Here is a 25334-nt window from a genome sequence, read left to right as displayed (position 1 = left end):
GAAACTGCATATAGGAGCTCTGAGGTCTGGTGGTGTTCCCCTTTAAATGTTAACTCAACAATGGACTTAGTGTAAAAAGGAAGGTGGGGATATACTGAGTCCATGAGTCAAATATTATCAGCTGTAGATACAGATGTCAAAAGTAATTTAGTGGACAGTGGGTCAGTCGATCATTTCTGTCGGCCAAATTATTTCAAAGAAGTAAATTTACTGGACAGTTTATTTTAATGTGTAAACACAGCCTGATATCAGCCTATAGACTGACGCACAACTTAAACTAACTGAAGTGTAAATCATATTTTTTAATTTACCAACAGGACTAGATTAACGTTCATCGTAGGCCCCGATGTTAAAACACATTTCAGGTGTATTCTAATGGACTTGTTCCCATGTTGGTGCTCTTGACTCGACTTTAACACGCTGCAGTTTAATGCAGGGTGTGTGACAGGGAGCTGCTTGTCCCCCTTTAATCTGAAACCTGACAGCAAATGATTTCTTTTAAAACATCGGCGCAAGGCAGCGAGCAGCGACAGAAGAAATGACCCAAAAAACTGCAACAAATTAGTGAAAATAAAGTTAAAAACAAACAAAGACCAAAAAATGACCTGCTTAAAAATGACAGTAAATATGTGACATCATTTTAAAATGCAATAATAACAATAATAATTGTAAATGTAGTTTGTCCCAAATCTAAATCTATGAATTGTTTTCAGCTGGTGTGACATTTCTCACCAAGCTGCCTTCTCCCCATGTGTCTGCGTCTGAAGCAGCTCAGGTAAAGTGATGTCGCTGCAGGTCTCAAAGGGTTAAAGGACTGCGTTCAGCCACAGAGCAGCCACAGTGTGAGTGGGCCACAGCAGCCACAGATGAGTCATGATCAGAAAGTAACAGCTGTCAGATAAAGAGAGGAGCAGAGGAGCAGAGGAGGAGTGAGGAGCTTACTCTGACTGCTGCTGTCTGACCAAGTGTGTTTGTCCTCCGCGCTGTGTGTCAGGATGATGTGATCCTCCTCCCCGGCTGCTGCATTCAGGATCAACCGCTGTCTGCTCCGGTCTGCCGCATCTACAGCATCGCTGCACGCCGGAGCCGAGCAGGAGCAGGATCAGGAGCGGGGAGCACGAGCAGGGGCAGGGAGGGCGGATCAGGACAGGGGGAGGGCTGGGTGGGCCGGCCGGCTCACATGGGGAGGGGAGGGGAGGAGAAATGACTCCTCTGCTTCACTGAAGTGTTCTAATCTTCATCATGGTGACAGGTGAAAGCTTATGTTTCTGTAACCCACATTTCTATGATCTCTGAACTGTAGCTTGAGTTAATATGAACGTAAATGAAGGTATGTGAAGGGGCCCCACGGTGGAGCTCCACGTCAGGTAAACTTCACAAAGCCTCCTGGCACAGAGAGTCGCTCCCAGTGATGCAACCCTGCTGACATTCTTAGAAAAGAGGAGAAAATGGCAGAAACACAAAAGCTGCCTCTCAGTTCAGGGGCTGCAGCCTTTGATGGACGACGTTGACCACGTCCCAAGAAGACCACATCAGCCAAACTGAACGGTCTTCAAACGTTTTCGTGGTTGCATCATCAGCTGTTCTCGCCCGACCCGTTGGCGTTACTGTTAGCTAGCAACTGTCGGTGGGCCGTCAGTGAGCGTGTGTCACCCTAGTTTTTGCGGTGTGTCCCGCACTGTCGGCACTTTGGCGTTGGCAGCTTTTTGGCCGATTGAGCATGGTGAATTGGCGGCAGAGCTTGTCGGTGAGAGAGATCACTCTGATTGGCTGTTCAGGTTTTATTTCCTCGCCCCTGTAGCGAGTGAATCTGCCTGTAGTGAAACCGGGGCTAACCGGTGCTTCCTCCTCAGGCTCCACTTCACTCAGCTGCCCCACAGACCCGCTGCTTCTTCACACTTTAACCTGAATAACAAACCGGAGCTAGCTGGGAGCGGCTAGCGGAGCGTTAGCCGCAGCATGACCGGAGGGAAGCACAGCCAGTTAGCCTCCGCTAGTCTCTGAGCTAGCCCCGGCTCTCCGTTTGGATCCAACCGGAGCACCGAGCCCTGGTTTGTTATTCAGGTTAAAGTGGGAAGAAGCAGCGGGTTTATCGGGCAGCTGAGTGAAGTGGAGCCTGCGGAGGAAACACCGGGACCGTCTGGATGTAATAGTCCGTGGAGGTGCTGCGGTGCTCGGCTGCACAGATAGGAAACCCCTCGGCTGACAGGATGTACCACTCTCTCACTCCGCTCTCTCTCACGCAGGCGCAGAACGTACGTGCTACTTGGCCGTCGGATGTAGTCCGTGTAGTGTGTTCAAATGCAGCTGACACAGGGCGACGTGAGGCGACGTAGACGACTCAACAGTTGGCTTTCGTCACCACTAGTTCTTTGATGTCGGTTTGGTGTGTCCGCACCTTTAGGCTGAGTCAGGAGCTCTGTGAGAGGATTCTCAGGATGTTTGTGAATACGGCTCCATTCAGTAAAGAAGGAAGTGATTGTGAATCAGTTTCAGCCGCTTTGGGTCAAATCAAAGAGACAAACAGGAAATGGTTTTACATGTGGTGTCCACAGACAGTTGCTCTCTCCTTATCCTTCCTGACTGATTCTTCTCTAGTTTGGTCTTCTGCTAGTGTCCTTGGCACTACTGGTAGCATGAGGCCGTACCTGCAGCCCAATCAGGTTGATACCAGACACCAGGAGACCGGCCGTTACACCAGGAGAGCTGGACAGGGCCGTAGAAGGGCATCAACCCAGCAGCAGGACCGCTATCTGCTCCTTTGTGTGAGGAGGACCAGGAGGAGCACTGAGCCCTCCAGCAGGCTGCCATATACTTCCACACACACAGGGGCGTAGCACCAAACTCTGGGCCCCATGCATCAGCAGTCTCTGTGGGCCCCCATCCTCTCTTGATTCATGTGTCTCTCACGCTCCTTTTGAAATTGTTTTACAAAGTCACTTTGCTTTCTTCCTTTCTCTCTTTTCTTATTTTTTGGTACCCTGATGTCCCTTTGTTGGCGTACGTCACTCACACCACTGTGGTAAGAGATGAATCCCTGTACAGGGGGGACGAAACAGTTTCATGTCTTCAAGGGACTGTTCTGTGCTTACTTTTTTAAATATAATTTTTAAATTTTTCCTTGAGCCTCCCTGAGTGATTTGAGGAGAGTGCGTGACCCTCCCTCTTTGAAACTTCCCCTTAAACGTTTGAAAGTATGGGACATAGAATAAAGTGACTTTGATGAAATATCACTTGTGAGCTTAGAATTTGTTTTGCCCTCTGACGGAGGCATTAATTGCACACGATGCGTTCAAGGACCGCCAGAAATGTAAAAATCCAATGATAATTTCTGTTTGTACAGTTTCTGTCTGAGATACATGGGGTCATTTTGGTGATTGTTTCAAAAGGACAACATGGCTTCCACACGTGCCCGCAGGTTTGGTGGCTTTAGAAATTGGCATTTGTGTGCCCCTTCCTTAAGCCAAAATAAAAACCATTAGTCCCTCCTTAGTGCTTAAAAAATTATTTGACCTGCCTCCCCTTTTTTGCACACACCGCCAAGAATAAATAATGAACAGTCCCTAAGGGTTGAGAGAGGCCTCAGAGAGCTCCCACTGTTTTTGACCACTGCAGAGTCATGTCACCTGAGCGTGAATGCCGAATGCTTGGTGTCAAATAATTTGTCAAATTTTTATTTTGGCTTAGAGGAGGGGCCTACACATTTTACTGGCTGTAGTTTGTATTTATTTTTTATTTATAAACACAGTTTTTTTTGTGTTTTTTTATTTATCACAGCCAGAAACTGTAAAAACAGAAATGATCCCTGGACACATCATGTGTGACAAACACTTCAGGTAGAAAAAAAAAAACAAAGTAACCAAGCTTGAGCTTAAAATAATGATATTTCATCAAATTGACTTTATTCTACCTCTCACTTAAAATTTCTACAAAAATAAACCGTTTGCACAACATGAGTAAAAAAATGAAGCTTTTTCAAATTCAGGATTTTATCTTTTAACTTTAAACTTTAAAACATCAAAGGTTAAGTTTTAAACATCTAATAACTCATTTATGGTGGAGGGAGGGTCATGATTTTCAACCTGTCACAAAATATTTGTAGCTTCATGGAAAATAAAAAAATTCACACCCAGCCACTAACTCTCCTGACGAGTAAAGAACAGTCCCTTAAAGACTTCTCATTAACTGGATCCTAAAATGACTACAAAAATAAATAAATAAAAAGCTCTCGTTTGGTTGCATGTTATAATTGATATTTATTGAAATGATCTTTAATATAATGCCACCTATTGTCGTCTCACAACGAGAATGACATCTTCACTGGAATCCTCAAATTACAGAGACACACAGAGGCCTCCCTTCCTCTGTGTGTCTCATGTCCTGGCTGCTCTGACACATCCTGTGGAAGTTGGAGACACCGTCGAATTCCTCAGAGTCTTTGGGGATGTGACAAATATGGCAACAAGCCGCAACTCGTCACCGAAGTCTGCATATCTCCCAGGCTGAATCTACAGCTTAACATGAACCTGACATGTTCAGACTTGAAGATATACACAGCACCGTACTGTGTACAGATCGACACTGTTCTTAACGTCAGTGGTTCCTCTTGTTTGTCGTCTTCCTCTGCCTGTCCCCCATAACTCGCCAAAGGGGAGGAATTCTCCAGTGAGCACACCTGGAGTCAGGCAGGGATGATGGGACACTTGTTGCTCCACGCTGGTCGTGATGTCTGTGATGGATGGGGATTTAAAGTGGATGGAAAATGTCTGATCACTGAATCCAAAGGTTTAGAGTTAGAGCCACACTCTGGGATGGTCAGCTTTGTACTAAACTCTTTTAAAGACAGGCAGCACCATGTGACATATTAAAGGGTCAGCTCAAGGTTTTGAAGTGACCTATGGCTAAGCCCCGCCCTCAGACACGATGAGCCAATCACAGTGCGTATAGCCATTCCCATACACTGGGACATTCTCTACCTGGACGTCCATTGAAATGCATTACAGAAAGTCAGTTTGTTGGGTTTTATGAGCTTTTTCTGAGATTTGAAGTTTAAAAATGGTCAAACGGTGTGCATGGGGTACATGCAACTCTGACACAAGGTATCCTGAGAGGCTGGGCGACCAGGTGTATTTTTACACTTTAAACCATATCTCAAGCGAGAAAAGTGTCTCCTTTGGATAAAGTTGTGTGGTAACGTTAGACCACAACATCAACTCAACGTGAATAAGATTAACAATGATGTCTACATCTGTTCTAAGGTAAGTCAACATGGTGTTTGAGGCAACATATTGTCACTTTGCTGCAAAGAAATATAAAGTTATCTTTAACATCTCTAGCTAACGTTAGCTAAAGTTAGCCTAACGTTAGCTCCTAGCTGCGTTCTTCATCATGTCACCTTGTTTGCTGGGAGTTCATTAGCCTATTTTGTTCTAGTTTTGTACTTTGGTGATGGTACATCATTGTTAGCTGTTGTCCAAAGGGCTCTAGTTAAGCTAACGTTAACTTCTGGAGCTTAGCTTCATTAACTTATCTGTAATGGCAGAGATAACAAAGGTTGGCAAACGTTATGCTGAATGATTCAGTGTAAATACTGTAGCACCAAACTAACGGAGAGACACTCTTGGTAAAGATGGTAAAAAGGCCGTTATCCTTTTCTCATATTCTGAGCCAAAAACCTTAACTTCAGTGGCACTTTAACTTGTTGTCTTTGATGGTGACGGCAACCAGATGCGGTTCACAAGCGTACACTGTGACCTGTAAATTTTGGCTTGTAATTTAAGCTTTTCATCGACCTTCTCAACAATAAAATGATGAATATATCCCTCCAATGCGTAGTTTAGGCCCTTTTGGTTACTTCTCAATGACATCTGATCGTTATGTCCCCAAAAATCATCAGTTGCCTCCTGTGAAATGTCGTGTACTGTGACACCTGCCATAGCGCCGCTCACTGAATGTTGATAGTTTGTCCGAGTGAGTGGAGGGGGCGTGGCTTAGCCATAGGTCAATTAGGGATGTTTAAGGCACTTAGCCCAGTTCTGTTGGCACAGGCAGAGCCCTCTATTGGACTCTGCCTGTGCCAACAGAACTAAGGTTACAATATCGTAACCTTCATCTCTGGTTATGGAATAATTTAGCACATAACTTCAAGGAGAGGGACACATGGTTGCAGCCACAACACATTCAGCACCTCCTCACTCTGACAAAGCACAATGTTTATTCGCATTAAGTCAAATCCATATTTGCTAACCCGATAAACACTTGAAAGTGATCAACTGTAAAAGTGCTTTTGGCTCGTGAGGAAATGTTGACTTGGTCGACCTACATCAAATATCGCAATAAAGTAACAAAGGTGAGCTGATAAGAAAAGAACCTGTTCATATTTCATGTGCACAAAGACCCAGATTTAAAGATTTGGCTCCATATGAAACAGTTTTTATGTGTTCATTCTAATATTATTAAATCCACTGAATGACATTAATTAATGAGCACCTCAATATGAAAAGCCAGGCAGAGGTTCAGGTGTTTGTTCTTACACAATAACTCTGAGAACAACCAATATTTGATATGCTTATTATTTATATTAATAAAGTCCGCACACACATAACCTTGGGTTTAGCCCACATTTCCTCTGCTGCACCGACACCAGAAACACACCACCTCAGTGTCCATTTATGTGGTGAATGAAAGTGCACTGTGGTTGACCCTCCTCAGCAACAATAATAGAATACAACACTTCAATTAAATTTTATTTATGAAGCCCAACATCACTAATCACAGTTTGCCTCACAGCACGTGACACCCATATGGAAAAGAAATAGAAAAAACTTATAAGTTCCATCACCTTCAGTGTATGTTTTATGTATTGTGCATCATATAAGGCTTATATGATTTACTCTTGAAAGGGGCCACTTTTGCATTTTTTTCTTACAAGAAAATAAAAAGAATTACACAAGAATCATGTGAAATCTATGTATGCGGTATATAAGGAAAGTACATGTCAAAGTATGTTTTCCATACATGTTACATATAATTTTTTGCAGTTTTTCCTATATGTCTGTTTTAAAGACATATGCTTCACATATATGAACAAATACCATTATATATATGTTTTCTGTATGTAAAGTCAATATATTTTGCAGGGGATTATGCTTTATTCATAAAGATTAAAGTTCCATTGATTGTCACACACCTGAGTCATGTGGTGATCTAAGCCCCCAATTCCAACCCCTGATGCTGAGTGCCAAGCAGGGAGGCAGGCAATGGGTCCCATTTTCGTAGACTTTGGTATGACCCGGCCAGGGATCGAACCCACGACCTGTCAGTCTCGGGGGCGGGCACTTTACCACTAGGCCACTGAGCTGGCTTTATACAAGCTCATTATATGTCATTTAATAAATGCAGTCTATAAATGTTGTCTTTCACTACCTGTAATACTGAAAAAATGGCTGTTAGGCAAATTTTTAATTCAACAAACTTTATTTGCAAAACAAATTAGGCATAGTCACTTACTGTATATTGACTAATATTTACCACTGCTGAACAATAATCATTTCACATGGAACAGTGTGTTCTGAAATTACACAACAAACGGCAACAAAGCTCAATTTAAGGGGATGCTTTACTTTTGGCACGGAGCTCTGTGATCTTGGCATTGATTGTGATGCCAATGCTGGTGGGTTGGGTCCCTACCACCTCTCAAGAGTTGCATCTACAGTATATATAAACAAAAAATAGGGGAAAAAATAAAAGAACTTAGTAGAACTTAACCCTCTATGGTACGCATCATGATGCCAGTTGGTAAAAAAAAATGTTTGGGATGTTTTTTTGTCATAAAATAGACCAAGTAAACATAATCAAGAGACATTTTCAAAAAATATTATTTTTTTAGTAATTTTTTGTTGATGTTGCCATGCGGCAACACCGTACGATAGTGGAAATTAATGAAAACGAGACTTTTGTTTATAGTTGTAAAAACCTTTATTTAAAAACTCAGGTTATAGTCTCAACAGTTCCCAGTAGCATCACCAGTTAAAAATGCATCTCATTTGAAAGTTAAAACCATTTAAAAAGATATTTTTCATAATTTCATTCAAATTTTTGTGCTATATCATTTGAATAATTGTTTTGATTTGATCTGAGTGTCTTGATGCTGCCATCTTTGCCTTACTGCTTGTGGAAATTGTTGAAGCAGTTCTTCTCAGCTGTGAGGCACAGGTAGGTCTCACACTTTGTGCACTGCACTCTGACAATACCCGTACAGCCTGGGTATTTGCACCGGGGTATTTGTGTGGGCCCTTCACCCACTCTGCACTGTCACTGCACTTTCACTCTAACTGTCCTCCCTGTCCTCGCTATCTTCACTGTCCTCGTTGTCTCCACTGTCCTCACTGTCTCCACTGTCCATGCTGTCTCCACTGTCCTCATTCTCTGGCTCATAGTCTTCATCATTCTCACTGTCTCCATCATCCTCACTCTCTCCTTGCTTGGTTGCAAGCTGCTCATTTTCTTCATCACTAAATCCTAATTCACCCTCACTACCATCTACAGGGAGGGCTAGTTTGGCTTTCTTCCATGAGGAACCATAAAACACTGTTGCGTTCATTCTGTAAATGGAAGAATAAAGTGTCAAATATAATCATATGCAATGCGGAAAGGACTCACAAAGCGCATTATTATAGTAGACTCTAGGAGATCAGTGTATACCAATGTTGCTAATAACTTTAACTTTACTACAACTAACAATCAAATGTGTGTCTGTCAAATTGATGGACCTGAAAAAATAACTAAATGAGTCCACATGGTAGAATATGCTTTTGAACAATGTAGGCCTATAACCTAATCCTAAATGCTATCAACATGCCAGGCTAGCAATTCAATGGTAATAATAATGGTACGGTGTTGCCATATGGCAACTTACACATTTTAACAGTTTAACATTATTAAATGATCAAGGACAGTGTAATAAACTACAGAATAGTGAACTTACCTCACTTACTGTTGTGTATGTATTTTTTTCCCCGTCGAAAAATGTCATAAAAATACTTTTTTAGATGATTTTTGAGGAGTCAAATGGCGAGGCTCCTCCCTGTGAAGAAGTCTGCAGAAAAGGGCTTCAAAATTCCCTCCAGAAAGTCATGTGACAAATTTAAACACTGCTTTTGGTTCTCTTAGGACCCCACCTCTCTTTCAATGCACTACAAGGGGAGGTACTGTGTGTGTGTGTAGAAGGAATTCAATGGGTTTGTTACCAAATGGCAACATCGTACCATAGAGGGTTAACAGTTAGTAGTCTGAACGAAACCAATAAAAACCAATAAAAGAAGGATCATTACATTATATTAATGTCTAATGGTGCCAGCTCTATTGCAGTGTTATCAATATTTATGTATTGTGATGTACAATCCAAAAGAATAGTGGTAAAGTGGTGCAACAATTATTAAAGCACCGTCATAAAGAACTTGGGTCATGTGAAAAGGGAACAAGTATTGCCATTTTTTCTTTCTTAAGTAAATGTACAACTGATGTAATCTGCTGATCTCGTGCAAAATTAAAACTATTTCTACAAGAATGGGATGAATAGTCTTTTTCAATCTCTGCGTTACATTGAATACATTCGACAGGGATTTTGAATATATGCTGTGTTGATTTAATCATTTTTCCTAACGTATTGGATATAATTGCTCCTAAAATGTTAAACAATATTACCCATGTAATAATTTTAGGAAAATTAATTAGTTTAGAGAGAAGAATATGATGCCTGGTTTTGCAAAATGCTAAACTTAGCAACATTTTAACAGTCCTTTGTCATTACATGTTGAAAACCTGCTTTCAGTCAACTCATATGCTTTTCCCTTCAATTTCATTATCAGATTATGTTGTTTGTGACACCACAAGTAAATCTTGTAAGTATTTTCTATAATACTTACAAGAGTTTAGTTTCACTGATTATTGTCCAACTCATATAAGTTTGATATTACACTTTTCTACTAAGGATATTGTATGTGGAATTACTGTCATATTATGTTCTTATAAGTACGCAAATCATACAAGTTTCATTTTGTACAAATTTAATAAGGATCTTATATCTGGTTTCACTGTTGTATGCATTACATACAAGTTTCAGACAAAAGATATACAAACTATTTATATTTATACAAAGATTTATCTACACTGAACAAAAATATAAACGCACCACTTTTGTTTTTGCTCTCATTTTTCATGAGCTGAACTCAAAGATCTTAAACATTTTCTATACACACAAAAGACCATTTCCTCACAAATATTGTTCACAAATCTGTCTAAATCTGTGTTAGTGAGCACTTCTCCTTTGCCGAGATAATCCATCCCACCTCACAGGTGTGGCATATCAAGATGCTGATTAGACAGCATGATTATTGCACAGGTGTGCCTTAGGCTGGCCACAATAAAAGGTCACTCTGAAATGTGCAGTCTTATCACACCGCACAATGCCACAGATGTCGCAAGTTTTGAGGGAGCGTGCAATTGGCATGCTGATTGCAGGAATGTCCACCAGAGCTGTTGCCTGTGAATTGAATGTTCATTTCTCTACCATAAGCCATCTCCAAAGGCGTTTCAGACAGTTTGGCAGTACATCCAACTGGCCTCACAACCACAGACCACGTGTAACCACACCAGCCCAGGACCTCCACATCCAGCATGTTCACCTCCAAGATCGTCTGAGACCAGCCACCCGGACAGCTGCTGCAACAATCGGTTTGCATAACCAAAGAATTTCTGCACAAACTGTCAGAAACCGTCTCAGGGAAGCTCATCTGCATGCTCGTCGTCCTCATCGGGGTCTCGACCTGACTGCAGTTCGTTGTCGTAACCAACTTGAGTGGGCAAATGCTCACATTCGATGGCGTCTGGCACGTTGGAGAGGTGTTCTCTTCATGGATGAATCCAGGTTTTCACTGTTCAGGGCAGATGGCAGACAGCATGTGAGGCGTCGTGTGGGGGGGCGGTTTGCTGATGTCAACGCTGTGGATCGAGTGGCCCATGGTGGCGGTGGGGTTATGGTATGGGCAGGTGTATGTTATGGACAACGAACACAGGTGCATTTTATTGATGGCATTTTGAATGCACAGAGATACTGTGACGAGATCCTGAGGCCCATTGTTGTGCCATTCATCCACGACCATCACCTCATGTTGCAGCATGATAATGCACGGCCCCATGTTGCAAGGATCTGTACACAATTCCTGGAAGCTGAAAACATCCCAGTTCTTCCATGGCCAGCATACTCACCGGACATGTCACCCATTGAGCATGTTTGGGATGCTCTGGATCGGCGTATACGACAGCATGTTCCAGTTCCTGCCAATATCCAGCAACTTGGCACAGCCATTGAAGAGGAGTGGACCAACATTCCACAGGCCACAATCAACAACCTGATCAACTCTATGTGAAGGAGATGCGTTGCACTGCGTGAGGCAAATGGTGGTCACACCAGATACTGACTGGTTTTCTGACCCCCCCCCCCAATAAAGCAAAACTGCACATTTCAGAGTGGCCTTTTATTGTAGCCAGCCTAAGGCACACCTGTGCAATAATCATGCTGTCTAATCAGCATCTTGATATGCCACACCTGTGAGGTGGGATGGATTATCTCGGCAAAGGAGAAGTGCTCACTAACACAGATTTAGACAGATTTGTGAACAATATTTGTGAGGAAATGGTCTTTAGTGTGGATAGAAAATGTTTTAGATCTTTGAGTTCAGCTCATGAAAAATGGGAGCAAAAACAAAAGTGGTGCGTTTATATTTTTGTTCAGTGTATATCTTTTCCATATGGGCATCCTCTGTCCTTTAGACCCTCACAGCTGATCAGGAAAAACTCCCCAAAAAAACGGTAGAAACTTCAGGAAGAGCAAGTGAGGAGGGATCCCTCTTCAGGACGGACAGACGTGCAGCAGATGTCATGTGTTCAGAATAAGACAGGAGGATTTGTATGTTACAGTTCAGTGTGTGTCACATGATATGAGACGTGATACTGTAGACATTTATTTATTTTCAGTAAAAAAATAACTAAGAAAATAAAATAAAACTTGTGTTTTGTTGTGTAAAACAGTTACTGCGGCCTATTAAAACACTTCTTGAACCATGCAGACCAGAGATAATATTCAACAACATAATGATACAGACATGTAGAAGGCTGCAGAGGGGAATCAGAATGCATCGTATTATTGCAGCTGCAGGTTGTGCAGTGTGATGTCAAATATAAAAGCTGGAAAGGTGACAACAAAAGAAGATCTTGTCATGTAACTAAGAGCCTGACCTAAATTATTCAGTCACAGCTCGGCCCGTATTCACAACCATCTCTGTATGTGAACGTCTGCAGTCAGTAAGTTACACAGACGTTTATTTTACTCACTGACAAAACAACCCCGAGATTTATAGCTTGTTATCTGCAGGGACAGATGAGCTCGGCCAAAACTTCAAAACCACTGACAAGGGAAGTAAATAATGTTGATCATTTTGTTACAGCGCATTCTTCTGCTGGGAAACGTTTGGTCCTGGTGTTCATGTGGGTGTCACTTGACATGTTCCACCCACCCAAACACAACACTCCTCGAATGCAGTGCCTCCCCCCAGCAGGACAATGTGTCATGCCACCCTGCAAAAACTCACCAGCACCCCACCTTGTTACCAACAGGACTCAAAGGCTCTGCTGTCAAGTCCCCAGTCCCAGACACCACAGACACCCCCCAGAGGTCCTGTGTCCATGCCTCATCAGACCAGAGACAGGTCCAATCCAAGGAGGCCCCACCATCAATCAGGGGTACCTCTGAGGTACTGGCATGTCCCATGAATGCTCAGTCAGATTGGGCTCTGGATAATGTGAATGCCAGGTTGATGCCTTGAACTCTTTGCCATACTCCTTGGTCTATTCCTGAACAGTTTTTGCAGTGTAGCATGGGAGACTGTCCTGCTGGGGGGCCACTGCCATTTGGAAAAGCTGTTGCCATGAGGGGACGTACTCGGTGTGCAACAGTATTTGGGTGGGTGGAGTATGTCAAGTGGCATCCACATGAGTGCCAGGACCAAAAGTTTCCTCTCAGAACACTGGACACAACACTGCAATGTTGTTCACTTCAGCCACCAGTGGTTTTAATGTTCTGGCTGATTGGTGTATGACAGCAGTTACAATGATTGTTATCATCGCTTGAAGACTTTCATGGCAACGAGTAAAACAGTCTCGACACAGTACGTACGGCTGAAGTCTGTGAGGACTCAGTCCTAGAGTCCAGAGGGTGGACATTTGGATTGAGCCTTAGGCTGACTTCAGTTGTACATAGTGTGACGAATTTACCGTTATCACGTAAAGTCTGCGAGGGCAGAAACCACAAGCCACTGATGGACAGCCCTCGAGACGTCTGTTTATCTGTCCCTGCAGATCATAAGATATAAATCTTATGTACAGGGTTGTTTTGTGAGTGAACTAAATAAATGTCTGTATAACATGCCATGGAAACTTTCAACTATCGCTGCTGTCATATTCATATATATATATATGTATATATATATATATATATATATATATATATATATATATATTTATATATATATATATACATATATATATATATATATATATATATATATATGTATGTCATATAAGTGGATGAACAGTGCTGAACTCATCTGTCCCTGCAGATAACAAGATGTAAATCCCATGTACAGCCTTTTTTCTGACTGACAAAAAAATGTATCCATACATGTGGATGTAAAACCAGAAATATTCAAACACAGATGTGTGTAAATGAGGACTATAACTCAATAAACTGTGTATCACTGGCATCAGAAACCTTCTTTTGTTGTTTCTGGCCCAATTTTTTTTAAACCCTATTTCACTGCACAGTCTGGTACAATAATAAAATGCATTTTCAGTCCCTCTACAGTCCAGACTTCTACATATCTCTGTATCATCCTGTGGTTGAATATTATGTCTGGACTACACAATTCAAGTAGCATTTTAATAGGCCTAATTATTAATAGCAGAAAAACTGGTCCACACTTTTGTTACCTCAAGGCTGGATTACTGTAACTCTCTATTATCAGGTAGCTCTAGTAAGTCCTTAAAAACTCTCCAGCTAATTCAGAATGCAGCAGCACGTGTACTAACAGGAACTAAGAAACGCGATCATATTTCTCCTGTTTTAGCTTCTCTGCACTGGCTCCCTGTAAAATCCAGAATTGAATTTAAAATCCTACTGTTAACTCATAAAGCTCTAAATGGTCAAGCTCCGTCATATCTTAGAGAGCTCATAGTGCCTTATTATCCCACCAGAACACTGCGCTCTGAGAACGCAGGGTTACTCGTGGTCCCTAAAGTCTCCAAAAGTAGATCAGGAGCCAGAGCCTTCAGCTGTCAGGCTCCTCTCCTGTGGAATCATCTTCCTGTTACGGTCCGGGAGGCAGACACCGTCTCCACATTTAAGACTAGACTTAAGACTTTCCTCTTTGATAAAGCTTATAGTTAGGGCTGGCTCAGGCTTGCCCTGTACCAGCCCCTAGTTAGGCTGACTTAGGCCTAGTCTGCCGGAGGACCCCCCTATAATACACCGGGCACTTTCTCTCTCTCTCTCTCTCTCTCTCTCTCTCTCGTATTCTATTACTGCATCTTGCTAACTCGGCCATTCTGGATGTCACTAACTCGGCTTCTTCTCCGGAGCCTTTGTGCTCCACTGTCTCTCAGATTAACTCATATCACAGCGGTGCCTGGACAGCGTGACGTGTGTGGTTGTGCTGCTGCTGTGGTCCTGCCAGATGCCTCCTGCTGCTGCTGCCATCATTAGTCATTAGTCATACTTCTACTGTTATTATACACATATGATTATTGTCACACATGTATACTGCCAGATATTAATACATACTATCAACATATTGTACCACAGTAGCCAGAACTTTAACTATAATATTATTACTTTCAACAATGTTGTTGTAAGATACTGTCATTACCTGCATCTCTCTCTCTCTCTCTCTCTCTGTCTCTCTTTCTGCCTCATTGTGTCATACAGATTACTGTTAATTTATCATGTTGATCTGTTCTGTACGACATCTATTGCTCGTCTGTCCATCCTGGAAGAGGGATCCCTCCTCAGTTGCTCTTCCTGAGGTTTCTACCGTTTTTTCCCCGTTAAAGGGTTTTTTGGGGAGTTTTTCCTGATCAGCTGTGAGGGTCATAAGGACAGAGGGATGTCGTTTGTTGTAAAGCCCTGTGAGGCAAATTGTGATTTGTGATATTGGGCTTTATAAATGAAATTGATTGACTGATTGATTGATTGAAAGTCTGCAAGTGTGGTAAAGTCCTGACATGTGGATTCAGCCACAGTCTGTGCATCAGGCCTTGAGGATGTGAGGTCAAAGACTTTTCTTCCTGCTCTGGCCACACCCTCCAGGCAGCCTCCCTTTGCTTTATCCCCATCCGTCCACAGCTACGAGATGGGGTCAACTCAGAACACAGAAAGTAGTTAAAACTCACCAGGAGGAAGAACAGGTTGGGAGTTAAGCAGAAGGATGTGGTTTGGGGTGAGGGGTTCCAAGTCACTGCCCAAGCACCAATATTTGAAGACTTTGGAGTGAGTTCAGATTGTCCTGGTGGATTGAAGCTCCGGCTTGTTCCTCCCTCCATCATGGAAACTCTGGATTTTACTTTGACTGAAAGTGGACAAAGCCCTTCTTAGTTCTTTTTCAGCACCAACATGGTTGGTGCCATCGTCAAACCAGACGTGTTTTACCTGACCTTGTCTGCAAACAAATCTCCTTATGGCGTGGATATAGAAGTCTGTGTTGAGGGGTCAATGGGGTCAACTCAGACAACAAAGAGGGGTAGTATAACTATTTTTTACCACTTCCTCTTGGAGTCTCTGGGTGGCATCCTAGAAGGGACACCATTTGGGGACTCTGGAGTCCTGCTGGGGGACTTCAACGCTCACATAGGCAATGATGGACAAACCTGGAGGGGGGTGACTGGGAGGAACAGCCTGCCTCATCTGAACCCAAGCACTGTTCTGTTATTGGACTTGTGTACTAGTCATGGATCGGCCATAATGAACACCATGTTGGAGCACAGAGAGGTTCATAAGTGTACCTGGTACCAGAACACTTTGATATATTTATTATATTTCTTTAAGCTCATCTCTCTCTCCATCACAGATGTAGACACATACACACATTATGTCCATGTCTCTCTCACACACTTTCTCTGGAGGTTTCACCACATCTCTCAATAATCTGTGTTTGAAGACACGACAGCCTCAGTGGTTTTAGATACGTCCAAAGGACACAGATTACTTGATCGCCTCAAAGTTTCCACTGGCGATGATGATGATGTGATAAAGAAGTCACGTTGTTCTGACCACAGAGAGAAGCTGCTGATGAGAGTTGACACAGAGCTGATAAGGTGAGTGGTGTCAGTGTTTGTACGACACTCACAAGGAGACCTCAGAGCAGAATGGCTGCAGTCACAGAGCTCTGCTTCCTGCTGTTTGCTCTCATTAACAACATTCATGCAGAAGAACTCATCACCATCAAGAACGAAAGGGACTCTTACACCTTCCACCTCCCCAAGGAGGCCAGCTCCTGCCTGATCTCCAGATTTGTTGGTGAGGAGAAGCTTGTCCTGTGGAACACCTCTGACCTCTGGTCCCACAACTCCACAGTACCTGAAGACTTGAAACAACGACTCTCAGTTGTCAGCAGGAAGAATATTTCTTCTTACATCATCCACAACCTGACCCATTCAGACTCCGGCCTGTACCAAGAGCAGTGTTGGACCGACGGCAAAGTCACATATGAGAGAAACAGCAGTGTCATTATCTGTAACTCAGTGGATCAAAGGCCTTTTCGGTTTGTGATACCTGGAGAAACAGTGGACGTGCCATGTTCTGGAGCAGCTGACAATCTGGATTTCCTGTGGCTCAAACGTGACTTTAGATATAAACAAGAAATATGGAAGAAAGTTTTTGGGGACAATACGACATCAGTGATGGACGATGCTGGAGGAAGATACCAAGTGAAGAAAAACTCATCAGCTCTGCGTGTATTCAACTTCACAACAACACTGAAGACAGAGTTCACCTGTCTGGTGATGAACCAACAGCAGTGTGTTAGCAGTGAACGTGCAGAGTTAGACCTGTTATATGAAACAATCTACGGCTCAGTGGGAGAGACGGCTGTGTTGCCGTGCACTGTCACTGACCTCAGTGATGACCAGCCCCCACTTTGGATGATCAAAAACAATGTACTAAACAACACAACAAACCAGACTGTGCCTTCAGTGGACCAAAACTACTCTCTGGTGTTTTCATCACTGACATTAAATCACACAGGTGTGTATAACTGTAAAAACTCTCTCAGGACGAAAATGTATTATCTGTTGGTGTGTCCCAAATTTGGTCCTCCTGCTGTCGAGCTCTTCTCAGAGGGAGAAGAAGTCACTCTACAATGCAAAGACTGGGAAAAGGGTTGGTGGCCTGTTTGGTTCATCAAGTCAAACCAAACAGAAGGCAGAATCGTTCGTATAAATTTTGATCAGACCATGAACAGAATGAGCTTTGGCTCTGATGGGAGTTTGGTTATCTCTAATGTCTCACTGAAAGACACAGGAGAGTATTGGTGTGCAGTTCGTGACCAAAACCCTCAGTGTGTGTCATCAGTGAAAACTGTGTTAATGTACAGAGATCCCTTTGGGATTCACTCCACCTTCTACACAGTGAGATGCTCAGTGCTCAGTGGTCTGCTGGTGATGCTCTGTGTTGTTGTAGTGGCTGTGAATCAGAGGAGCAGGAGAGGAGAGCAGCTTTCAGCTCAGACACACAGTTAATATGCATATGTTCATTTCCTCACTGTCTGTCTGTGATAATGTCAAAAGTACAAGAGGTGAAATAGAAGATGGGAAAAAAGACAAATGAATAAAACAATCAGAATAATAATAGAAAGAATGTTGGGAGAAAAAGTTGACAAGTTTACAAGTCAAGCTTTGATCCTGACAGGGTGCAGATATATATGTATATATGATATATATTGTAGTTAGTTTGTCTTTGTGTTGTTGTGGATCCATGTGATTATAGGGATGACTGCTTTGGGCTGCACCTGACACACAGCAGGGGCTGCTCTGTTATGTCATATTGTTTGGAATATTTTGGAACATTTCACTAATCAATCTTTGAACATTGCTTTCACCTCAGCTGTTGTTTTGATCATTTGACTGATGTGTATCTTGTGTTATTGTACTGATGTTTGATTTGAAATGATTCTGTGATTCTTTTATTCTATGTGAAGGAATCTGAGTTGCCTTTTATGCATTTATAATTGTTGTATGTTGGGCTGTTGTCAGTGTTATATGATTGTTATTATACCCTGCTCTATATCAATCAATAATCAAGTGTCTCTATAATAAAGGTGAAACATAAACAATCAGACCTGCTACCCACTTTTTACTGTTGTGATTGTGATTTGAATGAGTAGAGACAACATATCTGTTGGTGTGTAAAATGGATCTTATATTGTATTTGAGATACAATGAAATGCTAAGGTCAGCTATGACAGTAAATTACAGGAAAATTACCAACAGAAAATTGGAAAAATAATGAGAATGTTTCACATTTGAAATTATTTGCTGTGAAATGACGGCTAAAAGCACCATGAACATGTGCACGACAGCAGCATGAAGACACTAAAGGCAGAGACAGTGTGTGAGGGCTGCTGAGAACACATTACGACAAAATATGTCACAAGCATGTCAGAGATATATTTGGGTGCTGAGTCACAGAGTGATTTATACACAAGCAGCAGGATTTTGAAATCAGTTCTCTGAGTGACAGGTAACCAGTGTAAGGATTTCAGAACTGGAGTAATGTGGTCATATTTCCTAGTTTTTTGTCAGGACCTGAGCAGCAGCATTGTGAACAAGCTGAAGTTGCTCAACAGCTCATTTTAAAACTCCTACAAACAGACCACTGCAGCAATCTAATCCACTGGAAATAAAGGTGTGGTTGAGCCTTTCAAGGTCTCACTTTGACATTATTCCTCTAACAGTGTTTTTAAATGGTAGCAGGCAGGTGATGTTACAGATTTGATGTGGCTGTGGAAGTTAAATGTGAGTGCAGGATAACACCAAGGTTTATTCTGTGACTCTTAGTTATAAGAGAGAGGGCCTCAAGGTGAGCTGACACTCTGTCTTTCTGTCAGTGGCCCAAAGACAGTGATGTCCATCTTACAGTGCTGCTTGAAAGTTTGTGAACCCTTCAAACATGGTCATTGTTTTCTAAAAACAAATTAAAACAACCTTATGACATGAACATCCAAATCCCAATTTGTAAAGCAAACCATCCAAATAAGGAAAATGCAGAAAAAAGACATATACTTTATTTTTTTATAAAACAAAAGTAATTTATCTCTCAAAAAACTGAAAATCTGCCAGATGCAAAAGTATATGAACCCTTTCAGTTGGTATTTTGTGGCACCTCCTTTTGCAGTCATTACTTCAACCAAACATCGTCTGTAACCACAAACCAATGTCTCACATTTGCTGTTGGGGATTTTTGCCCACTCCTCCTTCCAGAACTCAGCCAGTTGAGAGAGGTTGGAGGGACATCTGGCATGTACCGCCCGCCTCAGATCTTGCCACAGCATTTCTATGGGATTGAGGTCCAGACTTTGACCGGGCCAATCCAGAGTGTGACTCTTCCTTCTCTTCAGCCATTCCTTGGTAGTTTTACTGGAATGCTTTGAGTTGTTGTCCTGTTGCATAATCCATTTCTGTCCCAGCTTCAACTCCCTGATTGATGGCAGGAGACTCTGGTCAAGAAATTGTTGATAGGCCTGGGATTTCATGGTTCCCTGGATAATATGGAGTCGTCCTGGTCCTGAGGTGGAAAAGCAGGCCCAGACCTTCACATTTCCACCACCATGCTTCACTGTTGGGAGGAGCTTCTTGTCTTGATATGCAGTGTTTACTTTTCTCCAAACATGGCGCCTGTGATTGTGGCCAAATAATTCAATTTTGGACTCATCTGTCCAGAGAATGGACTTCCAGAAGGCCTCTGGTTTGTCCAAGTGCTCTCTGGCAAAGTTTAAACATGCAACCGTCCACTTCTGGGCAGAGTTGTGGTCATGCTGAGTGCCCTCCATTTGTAAATGATTTGTCTTACAGTGGATGGATGGAGCTGACTCTTTTGGAGATGGTCTTGTGGCTTTCCCCAGTCGGGCTGTCACCATCTTCTTCCTGATGTCCTCGGATGTCTCCTTTCCTCCTGGCATTGTTGATCTGTGTGTCTTACGCCTTGGTATGTAAGTGGTTTGGTTGGTTTCCTCTCTCTTTTAATCACGGCTGCCCAAAACCTTTCCTAGGGATGTCTCATTTGATTGGTCTGCCTAACTGATTACTTAAGCACCCACATGTGTTTCACCTGAGTCTATTACCCTCTTGACTTTACCAATGCAGCTGTGGTTCACTTACTTTTGCACATCCATACATACATTGCTTTAAGATGCAGATTAATCAAAAGCATGTCAAATACTGTAGCAGATATAATGGAATGTCTAACAGTTGAAATGTCTGTCGAGAAATTCAAAAATATAGTTATTCACTATGTTTATCGGAGGCCTGGATCCTGTGTGGATACATTCAATGAACACCTAGCCAATATATTTGGAAATCTGAATAATAATAAGATTCAAATTGTATGGGGAAATATAAATATTGACCTATTAACCCCACATGGAAACACAAAAACAACAGACTTCATCAATTTTATGTAAAGCAGCAGTCTATTTCCTGTAATCTTAAAGCCAGGCAGAATAACAATAGACACTCTCACACTGATAGACAACATATTTACAAATACACTTGAAACTGAAATAACTGCTGGGTTATACTAATAAATGACATAACTGATCACCTTCCTGTCTTTGCAATTTTCACCATTTTTCACCATTTTTTCAAGACAAAAAAAGAAAGTAGTATTAATACTTGTAAGTTAGTTCGACACACAACGCCAGAAGCGGCCGCTGCCCTCAAGATGGATCTTAGGAACCAAACTTGGAGTGAGGTCTATGCTAATGATGATCCAATTAAATCATATGATGCCTTTCTAATCACACTACTTGAATTGTATGATAAACATTGCCCTGTAAAAAAGTTAAGTATGAAAAATAATGATATAAAAAAGCCTTGGATTACTAAGGGAATTGAGAATGCATGAAAAAGAAAAATATACTATATAAATTGTTTTTAAAACACAGAACTAAAGATGCAGAAAATAGATATAAGACATATAAAAATAAATTAATAAGTATAATTAGGGCAAATAAAAGAATCATTACCATAAATGATTAGAACAGTACAGGAGTAATGTTCAAGGAACGTGGAAGTAATCAATAGCATAATGAAAAGTGCTCTGAAAAAGCAGAATATACAAACTACTGTCTAAAAGACAAAACAATTATATATTAAACAAAGGAAATCGCTGATGAATTCAATATGTATTTTACCAATGTTGGACCTAACCTCGCAAAAGAGATTGTGGAACCGAGAGATAAGGGTGGCTTGGATGAAACTATAATCAGACAAAATACTTATTCTATTTTTATTAATGGTGTAATTGAAGAGGACATAATTGATATTGTTCATAAATTCAAGAACAAAAAGTCCACTGACTGGATGGGTTTTGATATGACATTTGTCAAAAATATAATAGAATGTATTGTAACTCCACTGACACACATCTGCAACCAATCCTTTCTAACCAGTATCTTCCCTACTAAAATGAAAACTGGTAAAATCATGTCAAAGTGGAGACAGACATCAATTTTCCAACTATAGACCAATCTCTCTGCTCTCACAATTCTCAAAGATTCTGGAAAAATTGTTCATACACAGGCTCAATAAATTTCTAAATAAACGCAATATACTGAATGACCATCAGTATGGTTTTAGGTCTAATAGGTCTACCTCGATGGCAGTGACCGAACTGGTAGAAGAAATCTTAACTGCAGCCGATAATAAAGAGTTTAAAGTAAGGGTGTTCATTGACTTAAAAAAAGCTTTTGACACCATCGACCACAGGCTTTTGATGAATAAAATGGAGAGATATGGTTTCAGAGGAATAGCCTATACATGGTGTTCCACAAGGATCTGTGCTGGTTCCCATATTGTTTATTTTGTATATAAATGATATTTGTGATGTGTCAAAACTGTTAAAATTTGTGTTGTTTGCCGACGATACCAGTATATATTGCTCTGGTAAACATTTGGAACAGCTTTTAAGTGCAGTGGAAAAAGAGTTGAAAGTTCTTAAAATTTGGTTTGATATCAACAAATTACCACTGAATTTAACTAAAACTAAATTTATAATCTTTGGTACTCGAAAAGTTAAACTCAAAGTTAATGATGTCGAAATTGAACGAGTGTGTGAAAATAAATTCTTGAGCATGATAATTGATGATAAACTCAATTGGAAAACACAAATAAATAATATTAAATCTAATTTGTCCAAAATCATTGCAATTCTATACAAGACGAAAGAAATTTTAAATCAGAAATCCACCTACATGCTATATTGTTCACTCATTGTCCCATACATCACGTATTGGGTGGAGATATTGGGAAACACTTACATAACAAACACTGATCCAATAATTAAATTCCAAAAGAGAGCCATAAGAATTGTAAATCACTCAAAGATTTATTTAGATTTATCATTTAGATTTAGATTTAATATTTAGATTTAGATTTAGTATTTAGATTTAACATTTAGATTTAGATTTAGTATTTAGATTTAGATTTAACATTTAGATTTAGCATTTAGATTTAGATTTAGTATTTAGATTTAGATTTAACATTTAGATTTAGATTTAGTATTTAGATTTAATATTTAGATGTAGATTTAACATTTAGATTTAGATTTAGATTTAACATTTAGATTTAGATTTAGCATTCAGATTTAACATTTAGATTTAGATTTAGCATTTAGATTTAGATTTAATATTTAGATTTAGATTTAGCATTTAGATTTAACATTTAGATTTAGATTTAGTATTTAGATTTAGATTTAACATTTAGATTTAGATTTAACATTTAGATTTAGATTTAACATTTAGATTTAGATTTAGCATTTAGATTTAACATTTAGATTTAGTATTTAGATTTAGATTTAACATTTAGATTTAGATTTAGATTTAACATTTAGATTTAGATTTAGCATTTAGATTTAACATTTAGATTTAGATTTAACATTTAGATTTAGATTTAACATTTAGATTTAACATTTAGATTTAACATTTAGATTTAGATTTAACATTTAGATTTAGATTTAGATTTAGCATTTAGATTTAGATTTAGCATTTAGATTTAACATTTAGATTTAGATTTAGTATTTAGATTTAACATTTAGATTTAGTATTTAGATTTAGATTTAATAATTAGATTTAGATTTAACATTTAGATTTAACATTTAGATTTAGATTTAGTATTTAGATTTAGATTTAATATTTAGATTTAGATTTAGCATTTAGATTTAACCTTTAGATTTAGATTTAGTATTTAGATTTAGATTTAACATTTAGATTTAGATTTAGCATTTAGATTTAACCTTTAGATTTAGATTTAGTATTTAGATTTAGATTTAACATTTAGATTTAGATTTAGCATTTAGATTTAACATTTAGATTTAGATTTAGTATTTAGATTTAGATTTAATATTTAGATTTAGATTTAGCATTTAGATTTAACATTTAGATTTAGATTTAGCATTTAGATTTAACATTTAGATTTAGTATTTAGATTTAGATTTAATATTTAGATTTAGATTTAGCATTTAGATTCAACATTTAGATTTAGATCTAGTATTTAGATTTAGATCTGCTTCTGCAGAGAATGTCACAGACCTGAGCAGTATAATTCAAGATGAGTTTATGCAGATTTCTAAATGGGTCACTGAAAATAAGATAAAACTTAATATTTCTAAAACCAAATGTCTTGTTATTGGCTCAAATTATGCTCAGAGAAAGGAACACAAATTAAGTGTTTCTTTGTATGGAGTTAAGATTGAACAAGTTAAGGAGGCCAGATTGCTGGGGATTACAATAAATGAAACGCTTTCTTGGGCTACTCACATTAATAATATAGTAATAAAAATGAGTAGGAGTATTTCAGTCATAAGAAGGAGTGCTTATTTTCTAACCAGCGCAACAAAAAAACAAGTTATACAAACCCTTGTCTTGTCACATCTTGATTATTGCCCAGCAATCTGGTCAAATGCATCTAAACATGAACTAAATAAAATCCAGTTTACCCAAAATAGAGCTGCGAGATTAGCTCTGCACTGCTGTTTTAGGAACAGCATTGAAAAAATGCACAATGAATTGTCATGGATGAGAGTCAGTGAGAGACTAGCTTGTAGCATTATTATATTTTTGAAAAACATCTATATATCACATAAACTTACTAGTCTTTTTTCTCAGCTGTTGTTCGCTAGTGATAGTCACAACTACGGCACTAGACAAGCCTTGAGAGGTGATTTCACCTTGCCTAAACCTAAAACTGATGCCCTCAAAAAAACAGTGATGTACAGGGTGATCACATACTGGAACAGACTTCCATAACATTTAGTTTTAATTTCCAGTGGAGTTGGTTTTAAGAAAACACTTAGAGGAGCTGTAATGCAGAAAGAGGTTGTTGTAGATTGTGACTCATGTTTTTGTCAGTTAATTGTATTCTGTTATGAATTATTTATGTTTGATTTTCTTTAAACTTATTTTTGTTTAATCAATTTAGTGTGCTCAGTTAGCTTATCATTACTATACTGATATACATTTTATTTTTGCTCACTTCTGTATGTACTTTGTCTGTTATATTTTAATTTATCATTCTTTGTCATTTAGGATAATAGTTGTTGTTTTCTTTTTCCTTTGATAGATGTGTGAATGCATATATTATATTTGTTCGTCAATTTGTTTTGTTTTTATTAGGTTTTTGTTTGTGAATTTTTAATTGACCCCAGGAAGAATAGTCACTACTGAGGCAGTGACTAATGGGGATCTACAATAAACAATAAACAATAAACAATAAACAATATGCTCTGGGCAGCACTTATCCATAACATGACCACAACAACATTTGCATTTCAGCCTTATTTACCATGCTTGGGTTGTAGGCTAATGTTACTCAACATGGAGGTGACGTTAACGTTACAGCAGAGAGATTGCTGAGCAACATACACAACAATCACTTACCACGTCTGCTCGTTTAGTGATGCTGACAGATGATGTGACAGTGTCTCTCAAGAAAGGAGTTTGAACCATTCCTGA

General features: G+C 39.9%; 2 protein-coding genes across 2 annotated transcripts in view; one reads left to right on the top strand and one right to left on the bottom strand.

Annotated features, from left to right (window-relative positions):
* Nucleotides 1–1034, bottom strand: part of LOC125889525 (ATP-binding cassette sub-family G member 4-like) — a 31013-nt gene extending 29979 nt beyond the window's left edge. Inside the window, exon 1 of the mRNA XM_049577596.1 lies at nucleotides 943–1034. The gene's annotated coding sequence lies outside the window, so the exon portion shown is untranslated. The remainder of the gene's footprint in view (nucleotides 1–942) is intronic.
* abcg1 (ATP-binding cassette, sub-family G (WHITE), member 1) overlaps nucleotides 1–25334 on the top strand; it is a 391642-nt gene that overhangs the window by 30199 nt on the left and 336109 nt on the right. The window lies entirely within an intron of this gene.

The sequence above is a fragment of the Epinephelus fuscoguttatus genome, linkage group LG5 (genome assembly GCF_011397635.1).
Source record: "Epinephelus fuscoguttatus linkage group LG5, E.fuscoguttatus.final_Chr_v1".
Lineage (NCBI taxonomy): Eukaryota > Metazoa > Chordata > Actinopteri > Perciformes > Serranidae > Epinephelus > Epinephelus fuscoguttatus.
The sequence above is the reverse complement of the archived record's forward strand: the minus strand, read 5'-3'. Positions and strand labels throughout refer to the sequence as shown.